We start from the raw sequence: 14,444 nt of genomic DNA on the forward strand, positions 1-14,444 counted from the left end.
ATGGTGAACCCACGCTTCGTTGAAGTGCCAATTTACGATGACCTTATTAAGTGTCCCCCTACTGCAATCGTAGGTTCCTCTTGCCTGTCTGTGGGTGTTTTTACATGTCGATGCAATGCGCATCACGTGAAGTATGATCTTTATGTTGTCAGGAGTCAGGGGAGTACGTCCAGAACAGACGTTATATGGATATAAACAAATGCACCTGAGAGACTGGCACGCTGGTTGGGATGGTGTGCACTGCGTTGTGCCAACAGCGCCGCTATGCCGTTGCCCTGCTGCGTGGGTGACCACCTCCACCCGCCGGCGTAGTGTCCTCCCACCCAGCGAAAGGACAGACAAAAGCGAATGCACACTTACCTCCGCTAGCCGCTAGCTCCGTATTCGGTGTTCGCCCGACTCCCGTTGTCTTCTCGAGTTTGAACAGGCCGGTCACTATGTGGTCCTCAAATTAATCCAAGATACCGACAGCTCCTTCTGGTGCCACAGGGACCCATGAGAGGTGGCGCAAATGCCGAAAGAGCAAAAACGGCAAAACACATCCAAGGTACAATTCCAAAGTCAATGCGCTCTCAGAACAAAGAAATAAGGTCATCACGTTTCGGTTGCAAGTGTGTTTATTACATGACGCGTTTCGACTACCGCCGTAGTCTTGGTCACATGTAACAGAATGTGAGTACAAGGTTGGTTAAATAAGGTCAGCTGACATCAAAACAGGAAGTGCTGGATCGTCAGAACGTATAGCGGCCATATTTGAGTGTCTAACTGATGTTCAATAGGTACAAAGCAGCCGTTTTTGCTCGCAAATGCAACGGATGTAAGATACACATAAATACCACATTGTGTCTGCTATTAACAAAATAATCACCATATAATACTTACAAAGTTGGTTAAAGATCACGCAGACAAACAAATAAATGTGTGTAGTATGGAAATGTGGGCTAACAAGGACGGAAAGAACATGAAATGTAATCGTGTATCAATTACAGCCTAGTGCGTGAACGTCACCCGCCCACTTGTGATCCACTTAACCTGCAGGAATGTATGTAGTGCACCAAAAAACAATACGCGAAATAATGAAGGCAAAATGCCAATAACGCGTATAGGAAGCATAATCAGGAGACCATGTGAGATGTGAATACTCTATGACCTAAATAGTTCATAGATTATAAATTAAACTCGGTCAATGCATTATCTCCTGCCCAAGGTTGATAAAGATTACAACAATCCCCCGGGGAGGCCCATTGTTTCATCAAGGGGTAGTGTTACTGAAAATATGTCGAAATATATAGATCATTTCCTAAGAGAATTTGTGACCAACTTGCCCAGTTAAATTTGTGACACCAAGGACTTTCTTGACAAAATACAAGATATCGAGTGGTGTGAAGACTTTTTGTTCATCATTATGGATGTGCATTCTCTTTACACCATTATAGATCACCAACAAGGTCTGATGGCATGTTGACATTTCCTCAACAAGAGGTTAGTGAGATTCTGGGTACATAGTAACATGATACTCGATATGACTGAGTTTTGTCTCACCAATAATATCTTCCTCTTTGACGGTGAGTTGTATATCCAAACCACCGGGTCCACGATGGGTTCTTGCTTCGCTCCCAGCTTTGCGAATCTCTTCATGGGATTGTGGGAGGAAGAGATCACACAGGATCCTGCTCTTTCACATTACTTTGAGCAGGTGGTCATGTGGCTTCGCTACATTGACAACCTGTTCATTGTATGGAGGGGCTCGAAACTTGAGGCCAGTGAGTTCATCAACAGACTCAATTCGAACAATTGCAAAATCTTTCTCACTGGGAGTATAGATGCCAGACAAGCAGAGTACCTAGATATCAAACTTGATATCGTGGATAACACTATTCAAACCACGCTGTTCTGCAAAGCCACTGCTGGCAATAGTATCCTTCATGCCCTGAGCAGCCATCCTGAAACTCTCAAATGGAGCATTCCATTTGGAGAACTTCTCAGGGCCAAAAGGAACTGCAACACAGATGAAGGTTTCAAGCAAGAGAGTATTGCCATGCTTCAAAGATTCAGAAAGAGAGGCTATCCCAATTGGGTACTTAAGAAGGCCAAAGATAAAGTTGACAAAACCAACAGAGCAGACATGCTGACAGACAAATCTGATCTGTCTGACATCAATGAACCTACAGATACCAGGATCATACTCACCTATCATGCCAATACCAATGATATCAGACACATCATAGCAAAGAATTGGCACACGCTTAAAAATGACAACATCATAGGCGGTACCATACAAGAAAGACCTAGCATCACTTTCAAAAGAAGTAAGAAGATGAGGGATTATTTAGTACACAGTGACATTTCTGAACACATGATTAACAGGGATCACAATCTACAGGGATTCTTTCCCTGTGGACATTGCAAAGTGTGTAAGAACAGCAAATTCTGCAAAGAAATTACTATAGGCAGATACAAGAAATTGATCACCCAATTTGTTACTTGTAGTACTACTTTTGTAATCTACGGTATCATGTGCCCGTGCAAGTTATGGTATATTAGCAGCACCACCTTGATGGCCAAAAAACGTATATTAGAACACATGAGAGCCATCATGAATAAGGATCCCAAATACCCTGCAGCCAGACATTTTCAGGATAAACATTTTTCTGATTCATCTGTTCTGAGTTATTGTATACTGGAACAAATCAACAGAAACCCTAGGGGTGGAGATAGGACACTAAGGTTGAGACATAAAGGAATCATCCATGATTATTGATCTCCAGACTAGGACACCAGGGGGATTAAATCATGATGAGGAACTATCCATACATTTGCGAACCGTTTAACTGTTTCCTTCTCTTTGGATTTTTCTTACATTTCTGATGATTTTTAGTGTCATCTTTATAGGAAGATGCTTTTTTCTTCTCTTCTCTCCTCCACTTTCTGTTTCCTTGTACTTGGTGGTACCATGACAGAGTTTATTATATATGTACAAAGATCCCTATTGTTTTGGGGTCTTTGGTTTTAACGTCTACAATTTTGTGTTTTCTGTCTTTCAGGAGGAAAGGAAGGGCCCCTTATTTTTCAACTTCACTTAGCAACACGAGCACAGGTCACCTACCCTTTTCTTCAATGTGTACTACTATGGTTGGTAACGTTATTTAATTTGTTGTAGAATGTATCTACAAAGAGGACTTCCCGATCTCCTTTTTCGTTAATGTTATTCTATTGTGAAGAAGCAGGACATGTAATCCACAATACAGGGTTCGCACAAAGACTTGTTTTATTTATCCAGGAGGCCCAGATTTGGTGACTTCTCTGTCCCCTTTTGTAGTTGATGGGTTTCTCACTTGAGATCTATTGAAGGTTTTGGGAGCACGTATACTGTTAGTATGTTATTCAAGGCTCTTCCACAAACTCTCATCCACATGGCATTGACTACATTGACCCATCTAATTGCTCTAACATTACTGTGATGGATTGTTGACAATGGGGTACACTATGTATTCTAATGCATTGACTGAGTTTAATTTATAATCTAGGAACTATTTAGGTCATAGAGTATTCACATCTCACATGGTCTCCTGATTATGCTTCCTATACGCGTCATTGGCATTTTGCCTTCATTATTTTGCGAATTGTTTTTTGGTGCACTACATACATTCCTGCAGGTTAAGTGGATCACAAGTGGGCGGGTGACGTTCACACACTAGGCTGTGATTGATACACGATTACATTTCATGTTCTGTCCGTCCTTGTTAGCCCACATTTCCATACTACACACATTTATTTGTTTGTCTGCGTAATCTTTAACCAACTTTGTAAGCATTATATGGCGATTATTTTGTTAATAGCAGACACAATGTGGTATTTATGTGTATCTTACATCTGTTGCATTTGCGAGCAAAAACGGCTGCTTTGTACCTATTGAACATCAGTTAGACATTCAAATATGGCCGCTATACGTTCTGACGCTATACGTTCTGACGATCCAGCACTTCCTGTTTTGATGTCAGCTGACCTTATTTAACCAACCTTGTACTCACATTCTGTTACATGTGACCAAGACTACGGCGGTAGTCGAAACGCATCATGTAATAAACACGCTTGCAACCGAAACGTGATGACCTTATTTCTACGTTCTGAGAGCGCATTGACTTTGGAATTGTACCTTGGATGTGTTTTGCCGTTTTTGCTCTTTCGGCATTTGCGCCACCTCTCATGGGTCCCTGTGGCAACAGAAGGAGCTGTCGGTATCTTGGATATATATATATATATATTCACTGAAAAAACCATAGGTTTCACACATGTTATAGTTAGCTGGACATTTTACTGATAAAAAACCAATGAAATTCCCCCGTTATAGTTACTGTAGGCAACTATAACTCACGCGACCGTAATCCTCTGCTGATGCTAATACTGTATTTAGACACTTATTTGCCCATGTCTTCTTCCATTAAATTTTAGCTATACATATATTACAAATATTTTTTTTTCATAAAGACACATATGTCATCAGCAGAGGATTACGGTCGCGTGAGTTATAGTTGCCTACAGTAACTATAACGGGGGAATTTCATTGGTTTTTTATCAGTAAAATGTCCAGCTAACTATAACATGTGTGAAACCTATGGTTTTTTCAGTGAATTAGCAAGGTTTTTTAAATGCTAATTCCTAACTATAACGTGTGTGAAACCTATGGTTTTTTCAGTGAATTTGTACGGTTTTTTAAATGCTAATTTATTTATGTATTATTTTTTATATATTTATTTTACAATAAACTACGTATTAAAAATTATTATTATTTTTTGTTTTGGTTTTCACCCTGCAAATTATTATTTTTTTTTTGTAAAAAAAATAAAATTGTGTTTTTCAGGGTGCGCGCACTGTGCGCGCACCCCCGCGATTTTTAAAAAAAAAAAAATTTTTTTTGCCTTCGGGGTCCTTCAGGGACCCCCTGACAAAGGCTAGGGGGTCAGGAACTCTCTACCCTGCCCCCTTTTCACGTTCGCCACCTTCCTTTTTCACTCTCGCACTGAAAACAAACAAAATGGCGGCCGACACTTCCTGATTTCGACCGATTCGAACGTTGACTAACATGTAACCACCAATCAGAATTACGCTCGCGCACGTTAGGGTGCTCGCACGGTGCTCGAACGGTGCGCGCACCCTGCGCGCATATATATATATATATGCTTTTAAATGCTATTTTCTCCGGAAATACTGAACAGATTTACACCAGACCTGCAAAAGGCACTTCCTTGACCTTATGGCTACCTCTCTGCCAAATTTCAAGTAATTCTGTTCAGCCGTTCGGGCTGTAGCTGTGTCTAAAGGTCCTATGGAAAAATGCATGGGGAAAACGTGTTTTGGGACCCCCCTTTTATCTCAGCCCCCGCTTGACGAATCCCCCCGAGACTTTCAGGGTAGGAGCGGAGCGTAGCGCCCCACCTATTTTGAAAAATTCGCGAGGATTCGTCGACTGGCGCCAAAGTTATTCAAAATAGAATGATGCGGATTTCCTATGGAAAAGGGGTCCTAACTATAACTACCTACTGGCGACCGCCAGTAGGTAATATATATATATATATATATATATATATATATATATATATATATATATATATATATATTCACTGAAAAAACCATAGGTTTCACACATGTTATAGCTAGCGGAAATTTTACTGATAAAAAACCAATGAAATTCCCCCGTTATAGTTAGTGCAGGCAACTATAACTCACGCGACCGCAATCCTCTGCTGATGCTAATACTGTATTTAGACACTTATTTGCCCATGTCTTCTTCCATACATTTTTAGCTATACATATATTACAAATATTTTTTTTTCATAAAGACACATATGTCATCAGCAGAAGATTGCGGTCGCGTGAGTTATAGTTGCCTGCACTAACTATAACGGGGGAATTTCATTGGTTTTTTATCAGTAAAATTTCCGCTAACTATAACATGTGTGAAACCTATGGTTTTTTCAGTGAATTTGCAAGGTTTTTTAAATGCTAATTCCTAACTATAACGTGTGTGAAACCTATGGTTTTTTCAGTGAATTTGTACGGTTTTTTAAATGCTAAGTTACTTTACGCCATTCGTGGGGTGCGCGCCCACTTAACGCAGTTCGTTCCGTGCGCGCCCGGTGCGCTTCGCGCACCGTGCGCGCACAGTGAGCACGCGGTGCGCTTCGCGCACCGCGCGCCCACTTTACGCAGTTAGTGCCGTGCACGCACGGTGGGCACGCGGTGCGATGACAAAGCAAGAAAGCACGTCAACAAATCTGTTTCTGCTTTCCTCCGTGACTATGGTATGGGTGCCATTTACCACAACAACTTGCGTTATGACATGCACGGAACGAACTGCGTTAAGTGGGCGCGCACGCCACGAATGGCGTAAAGTAACTTAGCATTTAAAAAACCGTACAAATTCACTGAAAATACCATAGGTTTCACACACGTTATAGTTAGGAATTAGCATTTAAAAAACCTTGCAAATTCACTGAAAAAACCATAGGTTTCACACATGTTATAGTTAGCGGAAATTTTACTGATAAAAAACCAGTGAAATTCCCCCGTTATAGTTAGTGCAGGCAACTATAACTCACGCGACCGCAATCTTCTGCTGATGACATATGTGTCTTTATGAAAAAAAAATATTTGTAATATATGTATAGCTAAAAATGTATGGAAGAAGACATGGGCAAATAAGTGTCTAAATACAGTATTAGCATCAGCAGAGGATTGCGGTCGCGTGAGTTATAGTTGCCTGCACTAACTATAACGGGGGAATTTCACTGGTTTTTTATCAGTAAAATTTCCGCTAACTATAACATGTGTGAAACCTATGGTTTTTTCAGTGAATTTTATATATATATATATATATATATATATATATATATATATATATATATATATATATTCACTGAAAAAACCATAGGTTTCAGGGGTGTTATAGTTAGCTGGACTTTTCACTTGTACAAAACCATTGAAATTCCCCCGTTATAGTTAGTTCAGCTAACTATAACTCGCGCGCCCGCAATGCACTGCTGATGACGTCACATATTACATCACTCATGACATGGTCAGTGACATCACTCATGACATCACTCATGACATCTCAAATGACATCACTGATGACATCACTGATTACATCATCCAGTGAATGTCTGTTTTTCTGAAAATTAAATATGTTTTATATATGTATATCTCAAGGTCGATGGAAGAATAAATGGGTATATAAGTGTCTAAATGGATGATTTGTTTTTGAAAAATTGATTGTGTAACTGACTGATTAAGTGTATCATAGTGAATACATGGCTTAGTGAGTAATGTTTAAATATGTAAATATCTGTAGCAGTCTCTCACTTTGTGTATAAGTGGCTGCATGGGTTGGTGAGTAGCTACATGGGTGTTTATATAGGTTATTAGTTGTTTTTTTGAGTATCAGTCTGAGTGTCTTCATGGTTCGGTGGGGGGTATTACGTAGTGCATAGGTGCATGAATGAGTGACTCACTGATTGTATGTGTTGAAGACAGCATGTGTGCAGGACTGTATGGGTGGATGAGTGTGTGTATGGGTGTGTTAGTGAGTGAATGACTGTCTCAATAGTGTCTTTATGAGTAACTACATATGTTTTAAACTAGTATATGTGACTATTGGTGTATATAAGAGAGCATATGTGAGAGTGAGAGATTGAAAGTGTTCCTGTATGAATAAGTATGTGTTTCTATAAGTGATTGTTTAAGAGACTAAGTATGTGTAAGTTTCCGTAGAAGTAAGTGTGGTGGTGTGTGTATAACTGTATATGCAAGTAAATGTATGTTTGATTCTTTATTAGCATGAGTGACTATGTGTGTGAGTAACGCTATGGATGAGTGGCATTGTGTAACAGGATGTATAGGTGTATGAGTACATATGATGAGTGAGTACATGTATGAGTGACTGTATAGGACTGTTGGTGAATGAGTGGATGTGTATGTGGATCTTAGAATTACTGAAGAGGTTGTTGTAACTGGTATTGGTATGTCCATTGTTTTGAAAATGTTAGTCTCTATTTTTAAATGTGTGTATCAAAGGTTATATTAGGGTGAGAGGAGGTCTGCCACTCTATCACAAGGATGATGTCATCAGTGATGTCATTTGAGATGTCATCAGTGATGTCATGAGTGATGTCACTGACCATGTCATGAGTGATGTAATATGTGACGTCATCAGCAGTGCATTGCGGGCGCGCGATTTATAGTTAGCTGAACTAACTATAACGGGGGAATTTCAATGGTTTTGTACAAGTGAAAAGTACAGCTAACTATAACAACCCTGAAACCTATGGTTTTTTCAGTGAATTTCTGAGGTTTTTTAAATGCTAATTCCTAACTATAACGTGCCTGAAACCTATGGTTTTTACTGTGAATTTCAAAGGTTTTTTAAATGCTAATTTCTAACTATGCCTACAGAGATAGGACATGTGAAGAAAGTAGAAAAAATGCTCAGAAAGAAAAAAAAGAAGTGCAGAAAGAAGCAACAGAAGTCCTCAAAGACGAAGAAAAGTGCAGGAAGAAGGATAACGTGCAGAAAGAACAAAAAGAAGAGCAGAAAGAATCCTTGTTGCAAAATCATCCTGTACCCTCAACTTTTTCAGACGGATACTGGTGGTAACTGAGTCTGACTAACCAGTCCTAGAGCCAGTGCTATGTTAAAAGACACTTAGAATACAGTGAAAACACCTACATACACTAGGGAACATTATGCGTTGGGGTCCCCCTGTGATGAGCATGACCTCCTCTGTAAGCCCCTAGTATATAATAGGACAGGGGGATTAAAACTACCTCTTAAAACAGGCCACAGGGCGATTTTGCACACGTTAACTCAGGCCCCGTCCCCTCCCTTCACCACTGTGTAAACACGCCCTGTGTCAGTTTTTAGTTGGGAGATTAAGTTCATTTGAATCCTGAGGGTCCCTAGGGTCCAACTAGCCCACTAGGTACCTCCAGTAAGTGCCACAGAGCTGCGTTGCAGAGAGGTGTAAAAAGTGGCACAGCCTGGACCCCCTCTCTGCAATGCAGCTCAGTGGCGCTTACTGGAAGCACTTGGTGGGCTAGTTAGCCCCCAGGGGCCCTCAGTATTGAAGGGAAATTATATCCCCAATTTAAAACGTGCCATAGTGCGTGTTTGCACACGTCACCTGAGGCCCCGTCCCCTCCCTTCACCACTGTGTAAACGCTGTTCTAAGTTGAGAGATTAAGTCCCCTTGAATCCTAAGGGTCCCTAGGGTCAAACTAGACCACTAGGTACCTCCAGTAAGCGCCACAGAGCTGCGTTGCAGAGAGGTGTAAAAAGGGGCTTGGCCTCAGAACACCTGTCTGCAGCGCAGCTCCCTGGCACATACTGGAGATGCCTGTTGGGCTAGTTGGCCCTCAGGGACCCTCAGTATTGAAGAGGAATTAATTCCCCAACTTACAACTCGCCAGGGGGCGCGTTTGCAGAGTGCTGCAAGGAGGGGGCGTGGCCTCCGGCACGATGCCAGTCTTTTATTTATTTTAATTTTTTAAGAAGGGGGGCTGTGTGGTTCCCCTTCTTATTCTAATTTATTGGCCCTGATGACCCCATCCCCCAGTGCCTGTCTCCTAATTATAATTTTTTACCCCAATCCCGAGGGCCGGCCACTGTTTTTTATTATTTTAAAAAAATATATATTTATAGACACACCTAGGACATGCTGGACAAACCGTACGTACCTATCACCATGACGATTTGAGTGATATTAATTAAAAGGCGACTATGCATACAATGAATCCACGTGGAATGTATTTACACCACTAGTGAAGCTCTGACATGTCTGATGCCCTACCGTGCCTAATCCCGGTAGACACCCTTGTCGTTTATTTACACAAACATGGGTAGCTATTGACGGGCACATTTAATACACATGCACACCAAGCCATTCAAAGGGGATTCGACAAAAATTCGACCAAAACTATGTAAGAAACCCCCCTCACGGTTAATAAAACACACATCCACTGCCGGATGTGTAATACTTTTTATTTTACTCTCTGGAAAGGGGACGAACATCACTTGAGAGTCACAGCGCGCTCCTGGCAGAGCCCAATGCTGTGTTACACCCACCATTGCCTGCCGAGTGCCACACACCTCTGTGTTGTATTCCACCAGCTAGTGCATATGCTATGACACTCTCTAGCCCATGTGCACTGTAACACCACCCCGTGAATATGTCATGCCACACTAGTCTTCGCACTGGTTATATTGCCCCATCTAACGTGCCTTCCTCGATGCCTATGTTATAACGCACAGTGCTATGCCATACAATCTGGGATCCATATCTTTGTCACAGTGCATATGCAACGTTACACTCCCCAGCACATATTTTATATTACAACTTTAGAGACTAGTTAGGTTACACAACACTGCCCTGTGCATATTACACTCCAAGGCGCACATCGCATAGCACGCGCTAGTGCCTGTGCTATCTCGCGCTCTCCAATGAATCTTTCATTGCGCACAATGTATTGCATATTATATTTCACGCCCGGTTCATCTTATATCACACTTTTTGGTGCATAGTTTATACCATACACTATATCTAGTTTTCATTTTCAATCGTGCTCTCAGGACTATGTTCTATATAACACTGTGTTCACCCACCCTTTTCACGGGCATTACATTTTGCGATAGGGGGTGGAGGGTCAGGGGGTGTTTCTGCCAAGTGAGCCCGGAGTCACAGTCACAAACGTCCTCTTCTTCCTGAATAAAAGTGAGATTATGCTGCATACTTGTTCATATTTTAAGTAGTTCGCACAGACACACGTTTTAAAAACAATAAAGTTCCTAATACCCGCCTTCTCTGAACAGTTAGCTTGCTGCCCCATCCCCCTCCTCCCTATCCTCTGTTGTGTGAATCCATGAACTAGCCTCCTCCCTCCTGCCATGCATGGTCTGATGTGCTGCCACTGCCCTCAATTTAGTATGATGTACCAGTCCCCTCCTCCTGCCCTCCATTGCCCAATTCTATGCCCCATCATTGACCTCCTGCTTAAACTCTGTGCTTAGCTTGCTGTCCCTATTCTCCTTCCCCCTGCCCTCCGATGTCTTTGTGCATGCCCCTGCTCCATCCTTTTTGCCCACCATGTTCCATGGACCTGACACTCCTATCTACTCTGAGTGTTCTGTTGAGCTGCCACTCCCCTCCCACCTGCCTACCATTGTCAGATGACTGTAACCTGTCCCTGCCACCTCCACCCTGCCTGTCCACATGCCATGCCCCTATCCTCTTCCTCCTGTCCTACATGGTCCATTGTACTGCCAAACCCTTCTGCCCTCCCTCGTCTGTTGTGCTGCAACTGCTCCTCCAGCCTGCCCCGTGCGATCTGTTGTGAGGCCCCTTCCCCTGAACTTTCTTGTCTGTGCTGTGGTAAATTTAAATTACCTAGACTTAATTTATGCGGTAAAGTTCAATAAGAATAACTCAGTAAAAATAAGAGGCAGAATCCGTGGTATTTGAGGTTTTAAAAGGGGATTTATTCCTTACAAAGGAATTGGTTCGAACCAGGCAATCGGATTCCGTCACCACGAAGGTTCGGGAAGGGATAGGCAATACTTTATTGACAGGTTGTCATATATATAGTCAATGCATTACAGTAAAGACAAATGCAGGAGGCGTAACAGCTGAGAAGAGAGATAAGAATACACATACGTAATGAAAAAAGGCGTTACAATAGGCGTGCATAAGGGCGTGTACTAGAAACGTCATTCTGAGGATGACACAGGTGGGTGGATCCATAAGAGAATCCTGCAAGGTCAGCAGAAATACATGGCAGAGATGCGCGCACAGTAGCATGACGTGTGATTGACGTATAACTGGAGGGTGAAGGGGACTTGACTTTTAGCCCTACATGAGGAGACAGAAGTCTGGGATGTCAGAACAACCTAATCCCAAATCGTATCTAATATCTTGTGTTTAAGGAACTGTATTGTCTGGAAGGAAAGGTCTCTCAGGCAGAGGCTATCCTATACTGACTTCTAGTGCGTGTATAAGCGTCTACGTGTCTACATGAGATGCGAGGGGGCATGGGCCTACCATGGTAACAGGAGCTATGAATTACTTGCACAGGGACAGTAAGGCCGGGCCCTTTGCTCTGCAGCTGGAAGGGTGTTTACCTAAACTACTAGACAGGAATGCATTTCTCGAGGAGCGGAGCAGATAACTTGAAGGCTGAATACAGTCTTGGCAGGCAACAGGCCGAGCCAGGCACCGTTAGCCGCGCAGGAAGTAAGACAAAGGTCATGGATACAGATGCAGGTCCAGGCTGGAGCATTCAGAGGCAGAAGGCAGGAAAAGGCTCGATGGCAGAATTCAGGGCCTAACTTGCCAGAGCTGAAAAACGTGAAAGGTGCACCATATAAAGACGGTGGCAAGGCATACTTAGGAACTGAATATTCGACCCATTCATGGTGGATCTGAAAGAGGACATGTTGACGTTGGACACAATTGTATTTGCGTCTTCATAGCTGGAAGTGGAGGGAACATACATGTACTTGTCGCACGTACATGGAGCCGTTGGGGTCTAAGATAGGGGACACAATTGATCATAAAAATTCATATTTCCTCATTCCCTCCTTGTCCCCTACGGACCCTTCATGATATATCGATCCTCAGGAATCCATCAATCTGTTCATGTAACATCATTTGCTCTTCTTTCTTCTTACGGGATTTTGAATGAGAACTTGAATGTGGAATACATAATGTGGCACACAGGCCGCAAATCGCTGGCCCACATTGTAGACACAGGCAGCAACTGAATACTATGAGAAGGGCAATACCTAGGAAGGATAGGACTTTCCATCCCCAGGCTGACAACACACTCCAGAACCAACCGGACCACGTCCAGGTGCCTGGATTCTGGTGTATCTGACTTGCAATCTTATGAAGACGAGCTATGGCTTTATATACTGATGGCACGTTTTCTGGAATGAAAACACAGCAACTCGATCCGATGACTCTACAGGCTCTGCCCCTATCGGCCAGGATGACGTCAAGGACAAGACGATTTTGGAGAACAACAATCCGCATCGCAGACTGTTCCTCTGTTAAGTTGCCTAGGGCAGAGGTAGTTTCATTCACTACTGCTTCAAGGGTTCTGGTTAATCTGCGTATCAGTTTACTATTAGAGACAACACCTATGTAGGGAAAGAGACCTTTATTGAAGTCTGTGTATTGTTCCCATGCCGTTTCAGTGTAGTCGACAATCGGGAGATCTCTCTGGGGTCTATTGTGTACTAGATGGGTATTTCTATGATAATCAGGAGGGGCTAGGAAAACAGGTGGCAGAAGGAATGCAATGTAACAGGTACCATCCCAATCTAGAGGTAAACGTATATATGCGGTATGACCACAAATGAAGTAGGAATGACGGGAAGCTCTAAATGTAGACTTGCCTTTATCACTGAATTCGATCACAGTAGTACATTTACTATGACCCAGGTGTACTGAACCATTCTTTCTTACACATAATTCACCTTTGACTGGTAATACTGACATGGCAGGCAAGACTGGTGCAGCTTCGGATTCAACATTCAGAATCATGAGGTTAAGTGTAAAGTTACCTAATCCATATACTTCATTTTCTAGATCAGTTCCTGTCCTTTTGGGAAGTCCCTCTTTGTTAGGGTAGCAGGCTTTAAGCAAAACTAAGTTCAGGTTTCCCCATACCCAGTTGCTCTGGTAAACTATGGTATTTGAATCTAAAGAATTAATCAAACTAAACCATGCTCCACAGGAACCATTGTGTGTGAATGGATACGGAAAGAGGGGCAGAACTCCCTTGTATTTCTGGTAGGGAGGGAATCGGCCACATATCCAACAATTTGTAGCGTTGTTGGTCTGATGGGAGTGATGTAACATACTAATGAATGTGTTGTTGTGCAGCGCAAGTCTGTAGGGCAACTCATGTAGAGGTAATTCGCTAAAAGAGTGTTCGGCAGTAACATTGAAAGCAGAATGTGCACGCTTGAAAATAGGGTAGTATATGTGCAACAGTATACTAGCAGCAATAATCAGAAGATTTAGAAAAAACATAATCAATAATGTCACTATACAGTGACTACGAAGTGATTTACAATATGCACGTTTCTTGAGCTGTTTCTGTCTATCTCTCTCTCGATTTCGGTCTAGAGGATACATGTCAGAGACTAATTTAACCGATTCACCTAGGAGAGGACTTAAACAATTAAATTGTCTGACTTGCTAGACCTTAGTTTCAGTTTATATTCCTGGGAAGCAGTTTTCTCGACCAGGGGGAGTTTTGAGTCAGTCTGTGGAGGAGGGCAGGGCTGAGAGTTCAAATCAGAAGGCAGTCCGTGAAATTTCTTGATATGGCTCGAGTGTAGCCAACCCTTGCGACCCTCAATCTTCACTGCTGTCCTCGTGGTCAGAAGT

This window comes from Triturus cristatus, chromosome 2_1 (genome assembly GCF_964204655.1).
Source record: "Triturus cristatus chromosome 2_1, aTriCri1.1, whole genome shotgun sequence".
Taxonomy (NCBI): domain Eukaryota; kingdom Metazoa; phylum Chordata; class Amphibia; order Caudata; family Salamandridae; genus Triturus; species Triturus cristatus.